Genomic DNA, 25,935 nt, shown 5'->3' with positions numbered 1-25,935 from the left:
TGCCAAAAGACTTTTATTTGTTAAAAGATAATATAAAGTAGATATAAAGACAAAGTAAACTTTCCTATGAAGTAACTTTGCCCAGAGAGGTATGAACCCTGAATTTCAACCAGAGTAACTTTCTCAAGTTACAAGGGGTCACCTTGTGAAAGGGTACTTGGAATGTTCTTGGCTGGAAGGGATAGAGCTGAGACCAATAGGTAGAAGTCACAGGCAAGAGAACATGTGAAGTAGCTGCCTGGAAGCTGGGTGGATTGGTCCTTCTCTGGCGTTTTATCTAGATGCCCCATGGTCTGGAGCTCAGAAGAGCAGAATGGATAGACCCACCCATGGCTTCATTCCTCTTTGACATGAAGTACATCAAGAATGTAACAACACTGTGGTGTGTGGTGGTCACAGAGCAAGTAGGATAAAAAGAAAGTTAAAACTGTTTCTACTGACATCCTGAGATGTACACCTGAAACTAATATAATTACAGATGTCAACTGTAATTGAAAATAAAAAAAATGATAAAATAAATTGAAAGACATTTTGCAAAAAAATTATTCACATATGCAAGTTATTTCAAGCTTACTTATGGTTTCCAATAACTGAATCAAGTATGTTTAAATTTTGATCATCTAAAATTAAAAATTTATTTCTACCCACATTTCAAGTGTCCTACAGTTCTATGTGAAAATGACTAACATATTGAACAGCTCAGATCTATATATTGTTCTATATTAAGCTTATAAATTATTAGTACTTTTTTTCTGTGAACTCTGTTTATTGCCATTGTTTATCATTCTGTTGATTGATTTATAGAACTAAAAATTTAAAGAATTAGCCATATATGTTAAATCAGCTGCAAATACTTTTGCATTTGTATTTTATCTTTGATTTTCTGGAACATATGGAATGAATGTGTGTGTTTCTGTATTGTGTGTGTGTGTGTTACCATACAGTCATTTTTCTTTTTATGTAACCATATCTGTCAGGGTTTTATTTGTTAGTTTTCTTTATAGGTTATTGATTTGGCATTATGCTGAGAAAGGCCTCCCATACTCTTAATATAATTAGAAGCATTAATTACTCCATTTTTACTTGTATTCCTTTTATAATTTCATTGTTTTGATAATTAAATAATTAATCTACCAATACTTTTGTTGGTGTAAAATATAGGGAACCATTTCATTTTAATAGCAACTAGTTTCTCTCAACACTACTTATTACATAATTCATCTTCTCCCCTATTGATTTCACTTGTAACCTTCAATATAAACTAAATTTCTGTAGTTCAAAATACTATTCAGTGGAGTGTTCTATTCATATACCTGGCACTGTCTCCAAGAATGAGTGTGCTCAGTTGAGATGGGGGAGGTAGGTATGGTACTCACAACAGAGCAGAGAAATAGCTGAGACACCAAGTGATGGTTTTAAAAAATGTGGGGGCCCTAACCAGTTTGGCTCAGTGGATAGAGCGTCAGCCTGCAGACTCAAGGGTCCCAGGTTAGATTCCGGTCAAGGGCATGTACCTTGGTTGCAGGCACATCCCCAGTAGGGAGTGTGCAGGAGGCAGCTGATTGGTGTTACTCTCTCATCAATGTTTCTAACTCTCTATCCCTCTCCCTTCCTCTCTGCAAAAAATCAATAAAATGTATTTTTTAAAAAAAATGTGGGGAACTCTGGTGAGTTCTAAGTTGCTACAACAAAATTTTGGAAGAAGAATTAGAGGAAAATAAATCTGTAAAGATGGACTGGCAGCTGATTGTGGGTAGCATTATATGCCACATTAAGTAAGCTATATGTTATTATGATCTTTGGCAGAACAACATGGTCTGCTTTAGAAAGATTGTTTTAGTGAGTAGAATTGGATTTGAAAAATAAGCCCTATTGATGGGTGGCCAATTTGAGAATCTGACACAGCAGTTCAAATGAAAGATGAATAATATAAGAATGTAGAAAAAAGGAGGAGTAGAGAGATACTTGTGATGACAACTCTGTGTCACTTGGTGATTAATAAAAAGGCAAATTATTTAAAGAGAAAAATTGTGAGCTCATTTGGACTTGAGTTTGAGATACCTGCTGAATGTACTAACACATGATCAGATACCTGAAACTTAAGCTTAAAGTTGAGCTCTCGAGTACAGATGTTGATTAGGATTCAGCATATGAACATTAATTGATACCATGAGGAGTCATGAGATCAACCATGGAGGCAGAACACATGGAGAAGAGGAATATGCTAAGGGCAGAACCCTGAAGGGCACAACATGGAAGAGAAAGGATCATCACAGAGAAGGAAGATGCTACAACTGTACAACAGTGCTATGTAATAGGAGAAAAGAATAAAAGAAATTTTGAACATTTGGAAAGTGATGAGCAAAATCATTGTAGCAGAGCAGTCTAGTAAATAAGAATATAAAATGCCTTCTGCATTTGACTGTGTCTTTGATGAGAATCTTTTAGAACATGCTCAAAGGTAGGATTAATAGTTGATTCCAGTCATGTGAGAAGATACAGGAGATGGAAAATGAATGAAATGGGTATAGAATATAACGGATATAGAGAATGCACAAGGGTTGAGCAGGAAATCAATAAAGCAATATAGACAGAGTGATTGAAAAAAGTAAGAGAAACAATCATGGGACAAAAAGCACAGTTGAAAAGGCTGCCCTGGAGCAGGAGAAGGAGCATCTCCTCCTCTGAAACCAAAGAAGAATTATTTCTGAACTTTGGCTGCATGTGAAAATGGGTGTATAGACTGGCCAGAAAGTTCCGGACTATTACCCTTAGTGACAACATTTTTGATGTAATTGAAAGACAAGGTTCTCTGCTGGCAGGGAAAACATAGAAGTTGAGTATAGGGTTTGTGGAAATTGAAAATATTTTAAAATCATAGTTGAGGAGGATGTTCAGAAAAAAATAAAAACAAGAGTGAGTGATACCAAGGATCCAGCTGGTGCTTTAAAAAAAGGGGGTGGCTTATTTGTTTAAAAAAATATTGAGAAACTAAGTACCCAGAGAGTACTGACATCAAGAGAGTAAAAATAAGTCAAGACACTCATGTTGTTTATGGTCAAGTTGAAAGGGACTTGCATGCACCCATGAAAAACTAAGTTCCTCATAAGAGACACCAGTGAGTGGCTTTGATATTCAAGATAGAGGAAGAACTTGGAAGGTAATAGAATTCTCTATTGGGTTGAGAAATCTGATCTTGGGCAATGCAATGTAGATAACTTTCAACAGATGGAAAAGCGGGAGAGTATGGGGCAAAAGGCGTGTGAGGGACAAACTGGCAGAGGTTGAAATGGTATATGTGTTAAGAAAGGGGCAATAGAGAAAGTGTGCCGGGAGCCGGTCCATCCTTGCTGTTTCAAGGGACCTGGCATATATGGCATACTGTTCTTAATATGTTTGCTCACCTTCTTGGCACTGTGTTTTAACCAAGGTCACCTCTCCGAGAAAGGTTGAATCCCCAGGTAGGGATTTTCCCCTGAAGTTAGGGAGGGAATAAAACCCCTCAACTAAGTGCCAGGCGGGTAATTAATCCCTTTAACTACGAACAATCATGCTTAAACTACATAATCTTTTCTCCCTGGAATGGAGATAAGAAACGCCCTAACCTTTGTAATAGAGATTGATGGGATTGAGTCAACTGGTATAAATACAGATGTAACAAGACAGAAAGAGACAGAACTCAGAACACAGAACCAGACAGAGAGACAGAACTTCAGAGACAGAACTTAGGAGACAGGGCTTGGAAGACAGGACCAAGAGAGACAGAGCCTAGGCACAGAACCTACACAGAACGTTCTCTAGAGACAGAAGAACTTCGCTGGCGAGAGCATGCCGGAGGATCCTGGACAGGGACTGGCCTCGGAGCCTGGAGGCGGAGCCTGGCGAGAGAGCATGGCAGGGGATCCTGGACTGAACCTGACTGCGGATATTGGCAGGAGAGCCTGACTGGAACCTGGTGACTGAGCCTGGCTGGAGAACATGGACAGAACCTGGCTGAAGAACCTAGCGAGGGAACATGGCCATAGAACCTGGCTGGAGATCCGAAGCAGAACCTCTCTGGAGATCCAGACCAGAACTTGGCTGGAGATTGTGGCTAGAGATCCTGGCAAGGCTGCTGATCAACTGAACGCTGTCTCTGTGTCATTCCTTCTTCGCCGACTCCGTCCACGCCTTTGGGAACCCCTGGACCCGCTGGGGTTAGACCCCAGCAAAAGTGCTCATTTGGGGGCTGAAAGGAGAGAGGGCCAGGGGAGAGGGTAGCAGACTTCAAAAAGGCTTATAGAAATAAGACAGGTTTTGCCCTAGCCAGTTTGGCTCTGTGGATAGAGTGTCAGCCCCCAGACCGAAGGGTCCCAGGTTTGATTCCAGTCAAGGGCACGTACCTTGGTTGCAGGCTCAATTCCTGGCCCTCATTGGGGCATGTGCTAGAGGCAACCAATCCATGTCTCACTCACTTCTATGTTTCACTCTATATATCTCTCTCCCTTCCTTCCATTTTCTCTGAAAAGCAATGGAAAAATATCCCCAGGTGAGAATTAACAAAACAAAAAAAAAAGAAAGAAGACAAGTTTTTCATATGTGTGTGTGTTGTGAGCATGTGCATGTGTGTATACACACATACAATGTCATACATATAAAATATTCATGTATGTTATATACACAGAATGTCATACTTAACATCATTGGACCTCCAAAACAAGATGTAACGGTGTCTAATCTGAAACACATATTTTGTGTAACATGTAAGGTGTTAGACCCGACTGGTGTGATTGAGTGTCAACCTATGAACCAGGGGGTCAAGGTTAAATTCCCAGTCAGGGCACATGCCCAGGTTACGGGCTTGATCTCCCATGTGGAGCATGCAGGAGGCAGCCAATCAATGATTATCTCTCATCACTGATGTTTCTATCTCTCTCTCCCTCTCCCTTTCTCTCTGAAATCAATAAAATATATATTTTTAAAAAACAATATATAACACGTTAGCTTTCTTACATTCTTAGTGAATGGGCTGAATGCTCCACACTCCAGTTATAAATTAGCTGAGTGATAAACCAAGCTCTGATGTATAGTCAGGGAAGAAAATCAGCTCCAGGGTACCTCATGCCACCTCATTATTTTACTGAGCTAGTGCCTCACATTTCAACTTTAGAGACCACCTTTTTCCAGCTTTTCCTAAGAAGCAGTGTCTTCAGATCAGCCCTGGGAAATGAAGGCAATTTAGAGGATTACATGAGAATTGGACTTGGAGCGCATCACTTAGGTTTGCATTTTTGTCTCAGTGATGTGGTACTCATGGCATCAGCACTTTGCTTTGCTTCTATCCCCTCAGTAGCCCAGGGATAAACATGAAGACTGAAATCATTCCTGTCTCTGAAGGTGAGTGCTGCTTTCCAAGCCAGAGCTATTTGACTTCTTCAGCAATCCGGCAGACAGGAGGCTCTTGTCTCCACCAGGATAAGAGCTGAGCTTGGTCAGCTGATCCTCCTCATGGGGAAGCTTATTCCGAGATCATAGGTAACCTTTTTAAAGGCATCCTAAGAACCTCCCATGAACTCTAAATTTGTCAAGGTTGAATTTTTATTGAAATACATAGTATATTAACAATAAGTAAATAAGCCAGTGTCCTGATTTGGATTCCCCCAGAACTAGGCACAGATTCACAACTTCAAGTATATATATTTTATTAGGACAGTGAGGGAAAGGCTTGTATGAAAGTGGGAAATTGAAACAGGGAAGAGAATAAAGGGAAGAAAAACAATAATGGGTAAATTTCAAGCCAACCTGCTCCATAGAAGACTGGAGCCAACAGGGTAACTTTGGGAGCTAGTGTATCACACACACCTCAGAATTATCCCTACCAAAGGGTGCAGAGCTGAGGTTTCCCATGGTGAGGAAAATCGCACAAGTACAGAAATTCAGGTGTTGGCAATTCAAAGTTGATTGGTGTCCACTGAGGAGATAAGGTTACAGGATCCAGGTGGGGAATTGATAGCATCTATCCTCCAATGACTGAGTGCTTGAGATTATTATATGTGCCATACACTATCAGAAATAGAATTATCAGAATTCTTTTCAAGTAAAAACTTCCATTGTTTGTTTGTTTTTTTCAACAGTCCTTCCCTTTTTGTTAGCTGAGCATATGCACTCAGTTTAGGTGCTGAACTAGTTTTACAATAGCACAAGGAAGCTCATAATGCAAATTACATGTTTAGTCAGTAAAAATCTATTTAATCCAACAACTTCATTTTTATGGTGAAATTTACCCTCTGTCTTATTAATAACTACTGTATGTAGGATAAAATGGTTGTCAGCATAGATACAGAACAACCTGAACACATAATTGCTGGTTGTGGAATTTCCACCAAAGAAGAAAAATCTTGACAAGCACAAACAAAAAAGATACGAAACACACCAATAGCAAAACATAAATAGATGCAAACAAATTGATTCATCAGAATATATTTGTTGAGTGCCCTTCCTGTATTAAACCACATATTAAACGCATGTGATGGAGCCAAAGCCTTCTCCTCCCTGAAATTTGAAATATACTTGGAGGAAACCATAACAGGGAAATAAGAGAATTCTACAAAAGAGCACACATTCAGTTCATACATTGAGTAGCACATAATTGAGTGATTCTGGAACAGGGAGCCATGATAAGGGCCATACAGGAAACAAAACTCTGTTGTTTTTCCTTGAGTTGACCAGTGATTTTTTAAATTAATGGAGCGATTGCTATTTTGGTGACAAAGGTGGGTGTGCAGGCATTAGTTACAATGTCTCACATTAGAGATAACATAAAGAAAAAAATACATTGGTGCAAATACCAAAAATAAAGTTCTCTATGTAAAGGTAATAATTGAACTTCAATATGTGTTTTGCAAATATGATGTCAAATGTGTTTCCAGAGAGTCAGCCCTAAGATTTCTCTCAGTGAAACCCAAGGACTGTCTTTTGTTTCCATGACAAAAGAGCCAGACCTGAAAACAAAAAAAGGAAATCTATGCTATGGGTCTGAAAGTATAGTGTGCACTAACTCATATTGAACACCTGGAATGAATGTGGCACTGTTGTAACACTCTGCTTGCTCAGACAGTAGTCTAAGGAAGTAAAATATAGAGAAACAGGCAAGAATAAAATCTAGCCAGCGACCAAATAAAACCCTTCAGCCATGGGAAAGCTACTGGAATTATTAATAAGGAGAAAAGCTTAGGAACATTTAGAACTGCATTATTTATTAAGAAACTGTCAGTGGGACTCATAAAAGGAGGCTGGGAGTGAAAAATAGGCTTGTTTGGGTTGAGTATATTACTACAGACAGGCTGCAGATAAGCTAGAAACAAAGGGGAACATTAATCTGACGCTCAGGAGAGCATTTGTTATGGCAGCTACTACTGCAGTGGCTTTACGCAAATGAATCAGTATACAAGGCGAGGGTAAGTAGGAGTAATTAAAGAACAGAGGTTGTACACTGTCTCAGCAATGGAGTTGAATTTAGTCACCTCCTCTTGGGCCCAGTCAGAGGAGAGTCCACACAGCAGATCTGCTTCTTGGGAAATGAGAAAATGAACAAGAGACAACCAGAAACATGAGGATTAAGGGGAAGAACGCTTGACAGAGCAAATGAATGATGGGACGTATTTGCTAACAAGAAGCATGAGCAGTGACAATGGGCGACAGCCCTTCCTCATCCCCACAAATGACTAGATTGTCAACATGCTGGCCAGGACTCATCCGATCGGGGGGGGGGGGGGGGGATTAATCTTTTGAGCCTGTAGTATCTGCTTGTCCAACACATAAGTGGAAGAGTAAGTTTAATGCCACATGGAATAATGCAACAAACTCAGGCTTTAGAATAAGCAGAGCTGGGTTTGAATCTGTTAGTTCTGCCACTTATTACCTATATAACTTGGGCTGCTGTTCAGATCCTCTGTGTATAACAAGAGTAGTAACATCAATCCCATATAGTTGTAAGAAGATTAAAAATTTGAAAGAGATAATGATTATAAAATATCCAACACAGTTGCTGGCACATAGCAGGGTCCTGGTGAATAGTAGCTGCTTTCTCTTTTCAGGGCCTAGTACACAAAGCATTTTTTAAACACAAGAGAATAATCTGCATGATTCAAAATTTGATATGGATCTACGCATGTAAATTTGGGATTATATTACTGATGTACTCCAAAACTTCTTTTTGTCTCTGGCAACCTAGCTATGTGCCCTTACCAGGAATCGAACCCAACCCTTTTTGGTGTAGGGGAGGATGCTCCAACCAACTGAACCACACAGCCAGGGCTCCATTTCATTTTTATTTGTAGCTATTGCATGTCACTTTATTCTTAATAGCTGGCTTTGTAAGCAGAATAAAGTTTTAAAAACAACTCCTGAGAGTCTTCATATTTTAATCTGCTTCAATTAAGTGATGACAGCTATATCTACATGTTCAATCACCTATTATTATAATATTTTCCTGTATAATATGAACTTTAAAATGTTTTTGCTCTTTGCTTAATTTTATTTATTTTTGTATTATATGAATTATCTTTTTTTTTATTCTTCTCCAGGAATTTATAAGATACAATGTAAGTTTAATTCTACTAAAATTGACCTCTAAGCTTTTCAAAATACTCTTATACCTACATGTTTTTTTCCAATTAGTAAAATAAAAAGTGTAGTGTTACCTTTAGACACTTTAACTCACCCAACAAGGGTATTTGAATGTTTTATCAAGCCTTTACCTTGCCTTAGCCTTTCTCTTTTTGTCCTCTTATATCTATCTATATACTAGAGGCCCAGTGCACAAAATCGTGCACTGGTAGGGTCCCTAGTGGCAGCCCGCTGCTGGCCGGGGCCTCCATCCATTCCCCTGGCTGGCCCCGGCCCCTGGTCGAACTCCCAGATGAACTCCTGGTCAAGGAGACAATTTGCATACTATGTTTTTATTACATAGGATGGTATTTAAAGATGTGGACTCGACTTGATGGGGAAGAGACCTCCCCTCAATTTCAGACTCATCTATCCAGCTGTTTACTCAAAACCTCAAATGCTTACCTATTAAACATATCAAACTTAGTATGTTTGAAATCCATTTTATGCCCTGGCAGACATGGCTCAGTGGTTAAGTGTGGACCTATGAGCCAGGAGGTCCAGGTTTGATACCCAGTCAGGCCATGCCCGGGTTGAGAGCTTGATCCCCAGTGTGGGGCATGCAGGAGGCAGCTGATCAATGATTCTCTCTCATCATTGATGTTTTTCCCTCTCTCTTTCTCTCTCTTCCTCTCTGAAATCAATAAAAATGTATTTATTTTTTTAAAAATTTAATAGCCAGTTTTGCTCAGTAGATAGAGCATTGGCCTGTAGACTGAGGGTCTGGGGTTTAATTCTGGTCAAGGGTACATACCTCAGTTGCAGGCTTCTCCCCAGCATTTGCAGGAGGCAACCAATTGATGTGTTTCTCTCACATTGATATATCTCTCTGTCTTTCCTTCTCTCTTCCACTCTCTCTAAAAATCAATGGAAAAATATCTTCATGTGAGGATTAAAAAAAATTAATCTTCTGACCTGTCTCTAAAAATCTGCTCCACCCAAAGTCTTCTCTCTCTCAACTGGTGGGCATTCTGTCCTAGTTACTCATGCCTGAAACCTTGGAGTCAATATTCACTCCTCACTCATTCACCGAATCTTATTGTTTGTCTCTGACATTTTTTTTCTAACAACCTGTCTCTTCTCACCTCTACTTCTAACTCTTCTCCATCATCACTTCTCACCCACCTGGACTGTCACAATCATCTCCTAACTAGCCTCCTATCTTGTCTCCTATAGCCTATTGTCTATACAGAAATTCAAATGAAACTGGTCATAAACTAGGGTTTCTGATTTTCCATATATGCATTTTCCTTATCTGCATGCATGAAGTAATGGGGCCATTCTAGAAAAGAAGCCAAAGTCATGCATCTTTTCTTGGAAAGGTGTTAGTCAGGAAATTCTTCTCACCCCCTATAGCACACTTAAGAAGTGATCCCATTTAAGCCATGAGATTTTGGGGGAATAGGGTTATTGCTGCATAGTAGCCTCAATTAGTCCAGAAATGGTACCCAAATGGAAGTGCCATTGAAAAAAAAATCCTGAAGCATATGGCAATTGCTTGAAAGTTAGGCATCAACTAGTGAAGAAAGAGATCCCGTGGACTGGCTTGCTGAAAATTCCTGTTATACAGTAGGTTTTAAAAACAACAAGCTAACACAGTAAATGTCAGCCTGATTCTTGACTATTTTCTCTGCCTCAAAGTTTAGACATTCTTTAATGCTCCATTTAGGATCTTAAGGTTTTTCAGATAAAGTTATTACGAAGTTTAGATGTTTAATCAGTTTGCAGCTAACTAATTATAACTCTATTGTTACCAGTGAGAAGAAATAACTAACATCAATAGAGAGAAGTTTTTCTTTTTGAACACTATTTAAGAAAGGAACCAAAGAGGTTCCTATTGATTCTAATTCCATCATTTTAAAGCTAAAGAAACATAAATCAATAAGGTATATGATACACATACTTGTATAGGGATAGCGACAGCCAGTGGGAGAGCCAGGTATAATAGGCCTATCTGCTAACCCCTAGTCCATTGTTCTTTCCCACTAATAACAGTGTGCTAGTGTCATCAAATAGGCCTTCCTTTTCAATAGATGTATTTTTCCCCTCTGTCAGATAGCAAGATTCTGGATAAGCCAGGGTCTACCTCTGAGTTCTATTTTATGTTTCACTGGGTTATTTCTCTAGCCCTGGGTGTGTTTTTTTCTTTCTTAATTATTATAACAGAATAGAGAGGCAGTACAGCATTATGCTTAGAAGACTGAACTCTGGAGCCAGATTATCTTGGTTTGATTTCTAGTTCAATTCCATCACTGTTAGTTGAGTTTTCTAGAACATGTTGCCTAACCTTGCTATTCTCTATGTGTAACAATATCTGATGCGCATTGATGCTTAATATATGTTAACATTGCTTAAAAATCATTTTTCACTACATTCATTTCTTTCAGACTCTCAAGAAAGCTAGCGGGGTGGGGGGCGGGGGCAAAAAGGTAAAATCTGTTATTAGGTAGACAAATAAAAACCACTTTCTTTGTGTCTTCTTCCCATTTTCAAAATGTAATTAATATCATTATCTCTTCAGGTCATACCTGCTGTCCTCAAACCTGCTGTCATTTCTCTATGAGGAATTGGCCTTGACAAGTATCTTGGCCCCTTGCCCTGGCCTGCTGCCAGCCGTCTGCTTACTTCCTGGGACCTGCCGTGTGATGTATTGTTTCTAGCCTGAGCATTGTTTAATGTTCATACACTGAACACTAATTGAGGTTTCCAGGAGCTTATTCCTCCAAGCCAAGTTTGTGCCAATGCTGGGTCCAATCTGCCCAGGTCCCTATGGGTAACCGTCCATCCAAATGCAGGGATGCATGGGTTTGGTTGTCTGGCTGAAAACCAGAGGTCCCCCATGGTCCATTTGGTATTGAAGTCTTTGGCCTTGAAAGTCCACATTTTAGGAGAATGCCTGATTGTTAATGGAGAGATTTAGGCATCTCTGAAAACATTCCAAATGGCTATTTTTATCTGAATAAATAATAGGTACAGATGTTTAGAAAAAGTGACTATATTTCCCAGCCTACAATATGCTACATGCTCTGCCTCATGTAGCATATTGTAAAATAAATATTTGCTGGATGACTGACTGATCATAACATTATTATTACTATTACATTTTATCTTTGTAAATTTCATTCTCCAAAAGATTTTTGCACGTACCCAATTTTAATATTATACCCTTGGAAGATAACACTCATCATTCTCTCTTCATATCAGCCTCAATTTTTACCATTTGGAAATGAAAGAAATGAAAAACATGGATTTGATCAAAGTTAGAGAACTACATGCATGTTTTATCTCATTTTTCTATTTAGCAGTTATTGAATGCTTACCTATCAGTAATTGCTAGCTACTAGAAAAGCAAAGGTAATTAAAATAAGGTTATAGACTCTTCCTACCTTGCCCACTCACCTTCAGCTTCATGTTACAGAGAGTGAAATAAATGTGAAAATAGATAATTATAAAAGAAACTTACAAATACTATCACAGAGATTTTTACAAAGTACTAGTAGCACCAACATTATAGGGGTATAAATTTTACTTAGAATGGCCAACATCTTAAAGAATCAACAGAAGCTTCCAAGATAAAGAATAAAGTAAGGCCATTACAGACAAAGAAAAGCATAAAGGAGGAAGATGGTTTTGTCTTCAGGAATGGGATTGCAAAATAAGAATGGATGCAGTATAGGTTAAAAGGAGATGAAAAAATAAGTTAGAAAAATAAATTAATTGAGTAACTACTCCAAATACTACCAGTGGTGATTGTGAATATCATATAAAACAAAATGTGAAAATATTTAGGAAATGTTATATGATACAAATATTGGGCATTGCATTTTATTTTATTATATATTGATATTTTTCTCTTGCAAGCATCTGATAATTCATCCCCCTTCCTAGTGACTGATCCGAAATATGCATGTAACCCATTTCATACCATACCAAGAGTAGAAAAATCTGTTGAAAAATAATCTAACTTGTAAAACAAACCACCATTTTCATCTGAATGCCATCACATGGGATATAAAGAAATAATTTCATGTATTTCATATAAGCAAGATATTATCTTAATCAGTATAAATCTGTATACTGATGAGTAGACCTCTACAAACAACTGATCTTTGTAGATGTCACTCAATAAATCTATTATTCAAATAGCAAAGCAGGCACAAATACTATTGTAATCTGTAAAATATGATTCAGAAATTGTCCTCACCAAAAAATTATTTCCTGCTCAGATATAAATAATCCTGGATCAAGTTTAAGATGCATATTCTAGAAAGGGTAACATATCAAGTGACTACAATTTACATTTAAATTAGTTAATGAGATTAATTCATCCTGCTTTAGGAGGGTCAGGGACCTCATTTGATGAGAGAGGAGGGGGAGTTTATGCATTGCTCCAAGAGGAGAAACAGCAATAAAGTGTCAAGTCAATTCAACATAGCAGGGGATCCCCCAAAGGGGGCAGTGTATCAAGTATGCGGGCAGGTGACCCTTTCCACCATTAGTGACATGTGGGAGTCAGGAAAATGGAAAATCGACTTGAGTGATGTTAGCAATAGCTCTCCTGCCCTGTGTGAAAATTAGCAGGCTGAGATTCCAATAAAATAAAGATTCTCCAAGTTTATCTCACTTTAAAATACACTTCTGTAAGAGTTTATTGGCAAGCAAAGCACATAATAATGTTTGGAGAAAGAGGCCATTCGATTCAAGTTAATTTTCACCAAGAAGCTTTAGGTCTCCACTCTGCAAAACCAATTCAACCAGGGAAAATTACAAGAAATTATCTGCATTAGCCACATATACATGTATATAAAATATATGATGGGGAGAGTTAAGTGATGGAGGGATAGAACAACAACAAAAAATATCATGTCAGTAGTTTATATGATTAACCTAAATTTACTGTTGTCTCTAAAGATTCTGTGGTGATAAACTGAGATTATTTAGGTTTGAACTAATATGAATGTGGCTTTCAGACCAACCTTTTAGAAAAGTAAAATTATCAAGGGCTTTGAACAGGGCAATATTTTGTGCAAGCACACTCGTTTGGAAGCAATTGATATGGTTAGGACAAGAAAAAATTAGAAAAGCTTCTAAGAAAATTGCTAAAAAAAAAAACAACAATAAAATTTAAAACATAGTGTTTAGGCAATGCTCAAGCAAAACAGAATTAGAAAAAATCTATTAAATCAGGGTTTTTAAAATACAAATAAATGAGGCCCTTATTATGTGTCTGGAATTATCTAGGCTATTGCTTCAAACATCTTTTTCATAGAGTTGCCATAAATTTAATTTGAATATATTTACACTCAAATTAATGTTTGCATTCTCTTGACAGGCATATTGTTGACACAACAGGATGACTTGTAATGGAAAAAATTAATCATAACCTGAGCTGCTTTAAAAATATTTTTATACCACCTTGGCTATAGTCAAACTGTATGAGTTTGGAAAAGTCTTTGTAGCTTAGTTTCTCTTAAAGGGAGACCGGACTACCCTAATCTCTAAAACCAATTTGCTCTACAGAATTATCTGCACTGACTGCCACATGAATGGCATGGTTATTTACATCCCATCTACACTAATAAAAGAGAAAGATGCAAATTGACTACCTTCACAATGCCCACCAGCCAATCAGAAGTGAGTATGCAAATTAGCAGGACAAAGATGGTGGTGGCCACAGAGCCAGCCAGAGCGAGTGGGAGGCTTGGTTTGCCCCTGGCAACAGAGGAAGCCAAGCTTCCCACCTGCCCAGGTCAGCCGCCGATGGAAGGGCCTGTGGGCAGCGGACACGGAGCCAGCCCGGACGGGCGCTGAAGTAGGAGCCTGTGAGCAGAGGACACAAAGCTGGCCCCGGCGGGCATGTGGGAGGCTTGTGTCGCCCGACCTAGGCCTTCTGTGTGCCCACCGGGGCCAGCCGCCAAAGGAGGGGCCTGTGAGCAGAGAACACGGAGCCGACCCGGAAACGCAGGAGGCTTGGGTCACCGTCACCCAGGCCGGCCGCCGAGGGAGGGGCCTTCAAACAGCCCTCTGCCCCTTAACCAGGCTGGCCACGCCCCCATGGGGTGAGGTTCCCCGCTGGGGGATGTGGCCAGCCTGCAAACACCCCTTAACCCCTCACCCAGGCTAGCCATGCCCCCCAGTGGGGACCCTCACCCCATGGGGGCATGGCTGGCCTGAAAACTGCCCCAGCCCTTCACGCAGGCCAGCACCATCCCCAGTAGGGACCCCCATCCCAATAGGGGCATGGACAGCCTGAAAACCACCACAGGCCCCTTGCCCAGGCCTCCCCGTCCCCCAAGGGAACTCCCGCCCTGATCTGAGACACCCTTCAAGGCAAACCAGCCAGCCCCCCACCCATGTACCAGGCCTCTATCTATACTAATAAAAGGGTAATATGCTAATTAGACTGGGAGACCTTCCAAGAGACCTTCCAGACATTCTTCTGGACAAAGCCATGGTGATGGGGCCGAAGTAGAGGCAGTTAAGGGCCAAGAGTGGACGGCAGTTGTGGGTGATCAGGCCAGGATGGGATGGTAGTTGTGGGTGATCAGGCTGGAAGGGGGTTGAGGGGGAGAAGTTGGGGGTGAGCAGGCCAGCAGGCAGGTGAGCGGTTAGGAGCCAGCAGTCCCGATTGCGAGAGGAATGTCCTGTGGGATCGGGCTTAAACCGGCAGTTGGACATCCCTCGAGGGGTCCCAGATTGGAGAGGGTGCAGGCCGGGCTGAGGGACACCGCCCCCTCCCCTGTGCACAAATTTCATGCACTGGGCCACTAGTAAAGAAATAATTTCTTCCAATGTTCAGAGTAAATGGGTCTCAGGCACCTCTTAAAGTACCTGCATAGCAAAGTGATTTTTAAGAATGCCAGTGAAATTTTAAGAATACCCCAGACTCTGCTCTCTGCTTGCATAAAAGGGTTTCTTATCTTTCTTGCTCCTTACACTGTACTCTTTCACTTCTAGTGAATCAGAAAGAGGGGGCTGAGATTTCTGGACTCCTTAGCAAACCCATTCCCTAAAGAACTGCTCTGCCTTTGCTGGCTGAGGAGCTAGGTGAGGGAAGAAGGCTTAGAGGACCAGCCCATACTGCCTGTGACTGAGATGTAGGTGAGGAACTTGGGCACAAGGATCTTCTGGGCTAAAGATACATTGTCTCTCAACTCCCTGGAGACTTTTCCTGTAGAGGAAGTGGTGTGAGACAAATCCACTGACTGCTCCTGGAGGCCTTGGCCATCTCAGCACCACACAAAACAGAGAAAGAGGCTGCGCTCAGTGTCTAATTGTGTGACACAGCTGCCCTTCAGCCATACCAAATCCTTGAGAGGAGCCTGGCTAGAAACCCTGACACCCGCTATGGGCAGATAAAGTCCTCTCTAAATCCTCTGCTAGCTCTGGAGGGGCTCAAGTTCTCAGGCTCTCCTTGGCCTTCAGGCATCTCCTCCTATGCTGCTTCCTCTGTTCCTCTGTTTCCACAGCACTGAGCCAGGTTTAAACCACTGACTCAGTTTTTGTGACACACACACACACACACACACACACACACACACACACACACACACACACAGACTCTCAACACCCCCTTCCAAAAAAATCAAAAACATTCTTAATGAAAACACTTATGAATGTGATGATTGTTTTTTTAATAAATACTATGTGGGAGCTTTTACCATTGCAATTGCACATCACCTTGATCCATGATCTACTGTGTCCCTCAGAACATGCCTCCCACCTCCTCCCCCACAATTCTGGTTCAATTAATTAGGGTAGGACTCAGGAATGTAAACATCAATAATCATATGGGACTCACATAGGAGACCTGTGGGCCACACACACAGAGAAACTGTGTGTTAGGGTTTCACATTCTCCCTCAGAAGTTCACCAATGAATTTCATTAAGGAGAGCTCATTTAAGAGGAATTCCTGTTCTAACTGGGAAGAAAATAAACATTTCTCTCCTTTTTTATTATAATTTGGTTAGTGGCAAAAATGCATGTTGATAATTAAGGCCCCAAGTGACTGGATACAGTTAAACTACCTACATAATACTATTGAGAATAACTTAAAAAAAAACAACCAGATTCCGAAACTTGCTTGAAAAAGGATGTGTAGATATTGTCTTCATTTATTTGGAGTTATCATGTTAATTTTCTGGTGTCTCTGAAAATGGCATATTGTGTGTATGTGTGTGTGTGATATGATACTTTACACCATTCAGTCAGTCATGCAAGTCAGAAATCCTGTTATTGTCTCTTCATACTCTGTCATATACCTTGTATTATTGTGTCTAGTCAGTTTTACTTACTAAATATTTTTCTTCTGAGTTTTCCTTATTTTCGCCACCAGTCTGAACCAAGCTGCCAACCATCTCTTGTTTTCATGTTGGAAGACTTACTTAACATTTAGTCTCTCTCCTCTCCAATGCAGCCTAAGTGATATTCTAAGAAAACCAAATTTAACTCACCTCCCTTTAACATTCCCTGCCCATCAGCCTTAAAACACCTCATGGATCTCTTTTGTCATTGCCCTCAGGATGAAAACTTCAGTAGAAACAAAGATTAACCAATAAAATGACAAGTTGAGAAAGGCCCTTGGTGTGTGTGTGTGTGTGTGTGTGTGTGTGTGTGTGTGTGTGTGTACTCAATTTTTATGCCTTTTCAGATGGGACATCAGTGCTATCATGGGATACAGGGGTAGAAGGGGCATCTTTTCATTCTAAGTCATTAATAGAGGAGGCAGGACTCTGTAGGAAGAACAGAAGTGGAGTGTGTGAATCAGAGGCCAGGGAGACACAAGATAAAGGGTTTGAGGTCCAGATTAAAACCTAAGTCCTATTTTGCCACCTGGTCCAGCTGTGGCTTGAGTAGGAGGAATAGCAGCATTATGTGAGCACTTAGGAGCAGTGGTCAGACTAGAGGACCCATAGGGGTTTAAGCCTGAGATTGATTCAATAGAACATTCTGGAACATGGTTTAAGTCAGATCATGGCAAAGCCTATACCTGAGACATTGCTCAAAGACCACCCTGTCTCCTGTGAGGACATCTCAGTAATACCTCAGCACTTATGTGAACTATGGGAACCTCCAAACACTCAAATAGTTGGAGAAGACCTCAGATATCATTTCTTTGATCAGGACAAGGGCTTCTCAGTGAACCTCAAGCAGAAAACAACATGGAATGGACACAATTATTAAGCTGAAATTCTTACAAAGACTTACAAGGCCCCTGACTACCTCACCAGCCTGATCTTAACAGCACTGGCTCCTTTGCTTTCTTCTGTCAAGCTACTCCAGTTTCTTTCAGTTCTTTAAACCTGTCATATTATTTCCCATCTGGTGCCTTTAATTGTACTGTTTCCTCTATGTGAAAAACTCCCCTTCTCCCAAGATTCCTCTTCATATTCAAGCAATATCTATTTGTTATATGCCAGGCTTTGCATTGAATACACTGTAGTGAATAAAGAGACCTGCCCCCTATCCTCCTAGCCTACCATTTGGTGAGGGAGACAGAAGATAAACAAGTTAAGCAAACAAAAGTATATCATTACATATTATGCAAGTGTGAAGAATAAAACCACTGGAGTGATGAAAATGTTCTAGAATTGACTATAGCAATGGTTTTCTACTCCATTGAACTGTCTACTTTACATGGGTGAATTTTACAGTATGTGAATAATAACTCAAAAAAGCTCTTTTTTTAAAAAGGTAATGAGTAAAACCAATGAGCTTAATGATAACTAGTAGTGGAGATAAAGAAGTCAATCTAATTCTGGGTTCTGAGATTAAAACTATTGGTCAAGGAAGAGAAAGCTGTAAGAAATACATGTGAGTCTGGTGGGCAGGGAGGGGAGTGCAGGTGACTAATTGAAAGGTGAGCATTCTAGGAAATAACATGTGTAATGTCCTTCAAATAAAAAATAAATTCGTGGTTTTGAGGAAATGAAGGAATGTGCAAGTGGCTGGGGTATTCACAGAGTGAAAAGATCTTTTATGCCACATATGATGTTGGTGAACAGGTTGAGTCTGGTCCTATATAATAGTGTAAGGTTTTGAGTTGTGTGTTGTTGTTTTTTTTAACTAGGCAACAAAGAGGCAGTGTTAGGATAAGCTTTTATTATAAAAAGTTAATTCTCCCAACCATAGAAAGTGGACTTGAACCTAACAATAATGGAAGCAATGAGAGCGGCCAGAGCCTTGCAATAAACCAGCTAAGAGTGAAGGTGAGTTGGACCAGTGTGGCTGCTGGGAGATTTCCATCCTCTCTCTGAAATCAATAAAAACATATTTTAAAAAAATAAAAATTAAAATAATAATTATGCACCAGATCACCTATAAAGCTGGATCACCATGTCTGGAATTTTTCAGTGTTCTAGTTTTATACATTTTATTTTTAATGTGTATGATTTCTTACACGTATTATTAATATAATTAATCTCACACATTTATTTGTAGGTAAACTTGAAACTAAGAATTAGCACTTTTTCAGAATTTGATTCTTCATCTTCAGTTTGGGAAATATGGCTACTGTCTTATTCAGCCTTCAAAGATTTATGTCTGACCAACCACTAATAGGTATTAACACAGCGGCACTTCATTATGGATGGCTGTGTCATTACAAGAGTATTTTTCAATCCAAAACTGATAAGGAGAGCTAATCCAGTTTGCCACTAATACCTTTAAGAGACAAAAGCTATAATCCTTTCCAACAGCTATTTGAGTCTCCTGTTCAGGGTTATAATAACTGCTAGAGAAAAAAAAATAGATTCTTCCTGATTTCCTGTCTTATAAAGAACCCTTCTAAGCCAGAATTTATTTTCAATCATTTTCTTCCTGCTATAACCCCTACTCATTTAACTATGTAGAGTCAAAATTCACTTTCCCTGGACCTGAATGCCGTGTTTCAAATGAATTCAGAAGATGGGTGCAAATGGGCTGCAGAAAGCTCTGTCTGCCTTTACCCTGGAGGAACAGGCTGCCTTAGCAGAGAGCGCCTGAGCGGGGACCACTCTATCAGGAACCCTTCCAAAGATTAGGAAATCATTTAGAAAGAGAGACATAAGCAGAGCCTTTGTTCATGCCACTTCCTTGTCCCCAGATAAGATGAAACGATCTTCTTGTCTAATCAAAACGCTGTTCGGTAGATTAACTACTCTCGCAGAAACCCAGGAGAGGGATTTGGCATACGTGCGAGCGGAACGTGTGAGCCAGCCAGAACAGAGGATGTACAGTGCCCAGAATGGGGAGGAAACGTCTCAAGAGAAAGTGGGAGGACTGCCCTTCATTTTGAGGAAAGATCCACTTGGAGTCTTCATTTTCCCTGACGCTGTTTGCTTTTCTCCCGCAACGTAAAGGGGCTCTGACAGGGGCACCCCTCATCCTGTTTACAGAGTCAGCATGGGCTTTGTCCTGACCACAGGAATCCTTTCTTGGAATTAAACATAGTCAGATCTACTTGTAAATATCAGTTTAATGTTGTTATTTCTTAATGGCCAACCTTGGCTTGTTCCTAAAATACATGCTTAGGCCTTGACATTTCACCTGGTGAATCGATCATAATCAATTCCTCATTCTGAAATGTAGTCATTTTCCTAGTATGTTTTTTCTTGTAGAAAGGGAGCTTTCTCTTTATCTTCATGTATAATGCTGGGAATGCATGTCTGTGGGTGAATTAAGTTTTAAAACTAACAAGAATGCTAATAGGAGGTAGGCATTGTGTTGCAACAGATCTGTATTTCATTGGGTGATTTATCAATAAACGTGTTCCTTCCTTTGTGTATGGGATGAAATAAAAGGAGTAAAAAGAAAAGAAACACAGCACATAGAAATTTAATAAATGCAAGGACCTTCAAAGTGTTGCAGCGACTGAAAGTACAAAGCGTGTCCCACTGATGGAAGATGCAGGAGTAAAACCATTAGCACTTGAAACTCTGTGGCCTGATGACCCGCCTGTGCCTCCACAGCTCTTTCCCGTGTCCTGATCACGCTCTGCTATTTTTGTTTGTCACTGAATCAGATTCTGTCTCTTTCATTTGCAGTCTATCACAGGAAAGGGCCTTCTGCTAATCCCTCATGGTGCCCAGCGCCCTGGAGAGGAACTTTAATATTCTACGCTGCTTGGCTCTTTGCTTTTACTTGGTTAAATAATCATTTGTTACATGGACCTAACTTTAGACACAATGTTAGGATCCAAGAGCTTTTCCCCAAATTATATCAAAGCGCCATTTTCCATTTTATCCCAATGCTTTAGAAGAGTATTTTTACTTTAAATTGACAACCTTAAAAATAACTCACCTCAGGAGGGAAAAACAAGAATTAAAATGCAGAGCATTCCTGTTTGAGACCCCCCAAAGGGTTGTGGGGGAACTTAGCAATCTGAGTACAATCATTTCAAATATCTACTTCTGAAAAATGGCACACACAAAAAGCCCTCCCTCTATAAACTGACACCAATTATTCCTAGGCAAAAAAAGAAGCACTACCCTGTATTATATCCTCAACACACTCCGTTACACACAGACGCACATACACATATACCTCATGCACACAGGCATGCACACACACACACACACACACACACACACACACACACTTCTAGATGAGGACTGTGCCTAGAAGTGACAGGCAATTGTGAGAAGAAGGTTACACATTAGAAAGCATGTAGTGGCCAAAACCGGTTTGGCTCAGTGGATAGAGCGTCGGCCTGTGGACTGAAAGGTCCCAGGTTCGATTCCGGTCAAGGGCATGTACCTGGGTTGTGGGCACATCCCCAGTGGGGGATGTGCAGGAGGCGGCTGATCGATGTTTCTCTCTCATCGATGTTTCTGACTCTCTGTCTCTCTCCCTTCCTCTCTGTGAAAAATCAATAAAATATATTTTTTAAAAAAAAGAAGAAGAAGAAAAAAAAAGAAAGCATGTAGTGACCCCATATGTAGAAGAGAGAGGTATTTTTAGGGTGTTCTTCTAAAAGAAAAGTTAAAAGGAAACATTGCCCTCACTCTCCCTTTCCTGAGTTATAATCATCGGAAACAAGAAAAGAGACTCCTATCTGTGAGGCAGGTGAGAGTTCACACATCTTAGCTGTTCACATAAATGGAATTCCCAACAGCCTGAAACTGCCTATCAGGGAATTGGACTTCACTGAGCCCCTCCCATCACCCTGTGTCTTTGAGACATAGTTCCTACACAGGAGAGGTGCCTAAATCACCTCCCAAAGATGGGGTAGAGAGACAGCTCTGAGGGTAGCAGTCTGGGGAACCATGACTGAGATACAGAAATCTCACGATCACATTACGGTTTCACTATGAACAAACCCCAGCAGACCTGGCCTCTCAGACTGAGCACTCAGGTGTTGCATAGCTCCTCCTCATTTTACCTGAATCACCCAGGTTGATGTGAGTGCAGGACCTCTCAGAATATAGTCAGTACCCAAATTAGGACCATGTTTCATGATTTTCTTAATCTTGCACAGTACGTAACCTAGAACCAGGCACATAGCAAATGTTAAATAAATACATTTTGATGGATCAATTATTCTTAACCTGATTTATTGAACTAATCCATCCAGGCAAGTATTCAAAGGAAGAAAAGTAACATAACATATGTAAATTAGATTATTATCTCTATATACCTAGAATATATTTTTGCATATTTAATAGGAGTCCAAAAGGAACATGACATAAAAAAAAACCACACACAAAAACCACAACCACCACCACAAGAAAAAACATCTCACATCAGCATCTATAACCATAGCTGAAAAATAACGTGTCTGGAATGTACCAGTATTCCCCTCTCCTTGACTCTTCTGAAAAGGCCATGGTCACCTAGACTCCAGACCCACTCTTTAAAAAGTATCTTTAGTTTATTGATTTTTTGAGAGAGAGAGAGAAACATCAATTTGTTGGTACTTATTTATGCATTTATTGGTTGCTTCTTGTATGTGCCCTGACTGAGGATTGGATCCACAGCCTTGGCATATCAGACGGTGCTCTAACCAACTCAGCTACCAGGCTAGGGCCCCTCTTGTTCTTCCTTCTGTATATGCCATACATGACCAAATGGAATGAGTCACACTTAGGCATTTTGCTAAAACAGCAGATACCAGGCCCCTGGAGACTCAAGACAGTATCCAATTATGAGTGACCATGTCTGCTTTGTCTGTGTGACTTTGGCCACAGAGTCTTAAACCCTTGGGATCTTGGTAACTCAGTGTTCCCACTTAAAATTGGAATTCATAAACTATCCTGCCTAACCTACGGACCAGCAACAAGACAATTCAAAACATATGTGTTTAAATATATTTAAAATTGTTGAAATCATTAAATAATGCCAAGAAATAATTGAAAAAGTGAAGAGACATTCCTCTTTAAGCAAGAAGATCTTACAAAACACAAGATCCCATGCTGCCCCAGTCTGTCCCTATGTTATGAAGTGCTCTCTGTCAACTCCTGGAGAACTTGTTACCTTCCAATCAAGGAGAGAGGATCTCATTTTAACGCGTGTGTTTTTTTTCTTGGAGACTAAAATTAACTATGTACATTTAAATGGGAAGATTTAAAAGTTTACTTTCCCCAAACAATGAGCCCTTCTTTCTCTGCCTCAAACCTTTATGACTTGTGAAACAACTGTTTCCATGTATATGATTGACAGAATCTATGAAGAAAGCCCATGATATCAGCATATTCCAGCTCTCTAACAAAAGTCCTCTAATCCACAAATCCCCAAATCATTATTTCGCATAGTAAATAAAGTTAATAGAGTTTTAATTAAGTATGTAAACTGACTAGGAAGATGCTGACTTTCACTGGATTCTAAATCGCTAGCTAATAAAAGTTATCTAAATATGCACACAACCAGCATTTTCAGGAGAAGGCAGTATTAATTTTCTATTTCAGAGGGCAATGTAAATGTTGAAGTCCTCTTGATGTTATCACTAGTTTCCACAAATGCCTCCTCTGATATAGCACTGATCTGGTTCACATTAAGAAATTCTTCATGAGCCCGCATGCACTGTTGGTGGGATTGTAAATTGGTGCAGCCACAATGGAAAATAGTATGGAGATGTCTCAAAAACCTAAAAATAGAGCTACCATGTGACCCAGCCATTCCACTTCTGGGTATTTATTCAAACAAAACAAAAACACTAACTTGAAAAATTATATGATTCCCCCTTTGTTTATTGCAGCATTATTTATAATAACCAAGACAAGGATATTACCTAGGTGTCCATTGATGGATGAGTGGGTGGATAAAGAAGATAGATATAGATATAGATATGTATAGATAGATGATATATAGATAGATATAGATATAGATATAGATATAGATATAGATATAGATATAGATATAGATATAGATATAGATATAGATATGTATAGATAGATGATATATAGATAGATATAGATATAGATATAGATATAGATATAGATATAGATATAGATATAGATATAGATATAGATTAGATATAGAATATTACCCAGCAATATAAAGAATGAAATCTTGCCATTTATGACAGCATGGATGGACCTATAGGGTATTATCCTAAGTGAAATAAATCAAAGAATGACAAATATCATCTTATTTCATTTACATGTGGAATCAAACAAACAAACAAACAAATAAAACAAAAACAGACTCATAGAAAAAGACATCAACTGATGGTTGCCAGAGGGGAGGTGTGTGTGGCAGGCGGAGTGAAAAAGGTGAAGGGGAACATAATAATATTGTGATAATTTAACACCTGAGAGATGGTCATGAGGTTTAGTGTGATCACATTGTAAGATATATAAATGAATCATTGTGCTGGTACAACTGAAACTAATATAATATTGTATGCCAACTATGCTTTAATAAAAAAATATTTTAAAATTCTTCATGGTCTAGAAAGGGTAAGAGCTTCAAGAATAATTTCATCCTCCTCCTGCATTTTCCAGACTGTATTATCTGAAACACAGCAATTGATGTGGTCATGAAAATAAAGCCTGGCTCTCAGTGGTAGGAGCAAAAGAAATTGAATGCTCCAAAAGGCCTTAAAATTTCATCTTTTGTTTGATAATTGCTGGAAGCTGTCTTTATATGTGAATTTCAAGGCCAAGTGGACACTTATTAAGGCTTTTCAGGCCAAGAAAATCAATATTGTGAAAAATAATAAAAACAGTCAACAGTGTTGTGTGACATTTTTTGAACCTGAATTATCTGAATAATTGCCTCAATTCTTCATTAGTAGATATTAGAACTGTTTTAGATCAGTGAGATAACAAAAGGGAGGGAGGAGGTTAGAGGAGGAGATGCAACCAGGAAATGAAATTGACAAAATCAAGTGGTTTAATATTACTTTTGCATTCTGCTAGTCAAAAAACCAACAACTTATGATTAAGCTCCTGAGGAACACCCTTTATCAAGAACTATCTTGTCCTGAAAGCTGTTGGGTTTTTTCCCTGTTTGTTCGTTAGTTTGTTTTCCAGAAAGTATAGTACATCATGATAAGATTCCTTTGTGGCCAAAACCCCAAGATATTCAGGATGGTAGGCAATGGCTTAACCTGTGCCAACCACTATAAAAAGCAAATCTTAGAAGCCACGTTGTTCCGAAAACAAATGGAAAAGCCATTACTGTCATGTTAAACACTATTTGTTTATGTATTAGTAAAGACTATTTATTTTGTTTGTTTATCAACATGGGAGTTTCTTTCAACTAAGAGAAACAGAGAAAGAGATGAGATGGGGTGGAAGAGTTAGAGACACAGTCTTACATACCCATCTCTAAAATATATGTAAAGCAGAGCAAGAGCAAAACATTCTTGAGACAACACAGTCAAAATATTGGGATAAACACCCTGCTTCACCCCTAGGATAAAGCAATTCAATCCTCTACATAGGTGCTCTTAAAAGAAATTGTAGTGGCCATCCTAACTCCATGGATGACACCTGACATGATAGGTACACTTTCTATTTGAGGGATTTAGTGTATAAGACATATGAAGTCACTTAACACAGTAAAGTTAACTCTGATATCTACCAGATGTCTATTTTGGTGTCTGAATTTTTCACTTCTCAAGTAGATCAGAGCTGAACTGGTGCAGTATACAGAGATTCGCTGCTGAATTAATGTTCATTTACAACAGCCTAAGTGAGAGGTGTCCATGGATTCCTAGATCTGATTCTAATGATTCAAAGATAATACTGGTGTTTCAGAGAACACTGAGGGACTCTAAAGCATTTGGTACGCAATGGGGTGGAAAGAGTAAGAGCATAATTGACCATAAGCCATTTCTTAATTTCCTTCAAAATGACATTGACCTC

The sequence above is a fragment of the Myotis daubentonii genome, chromosome 8, assembly GCF_963259705.1.
Source record: "Myotis daubentonii chromosome 8, mMyoDau2.1, whole genome shotgun sequence".
NCBI lineage: Eukaryota > Metazoa > Chordata > Mammalia > Chiroptera > Vespertilionidae > Myotis > Myotis daubentonii.
Note: the sequence above shows the minus strand (reverse complement) of the source record.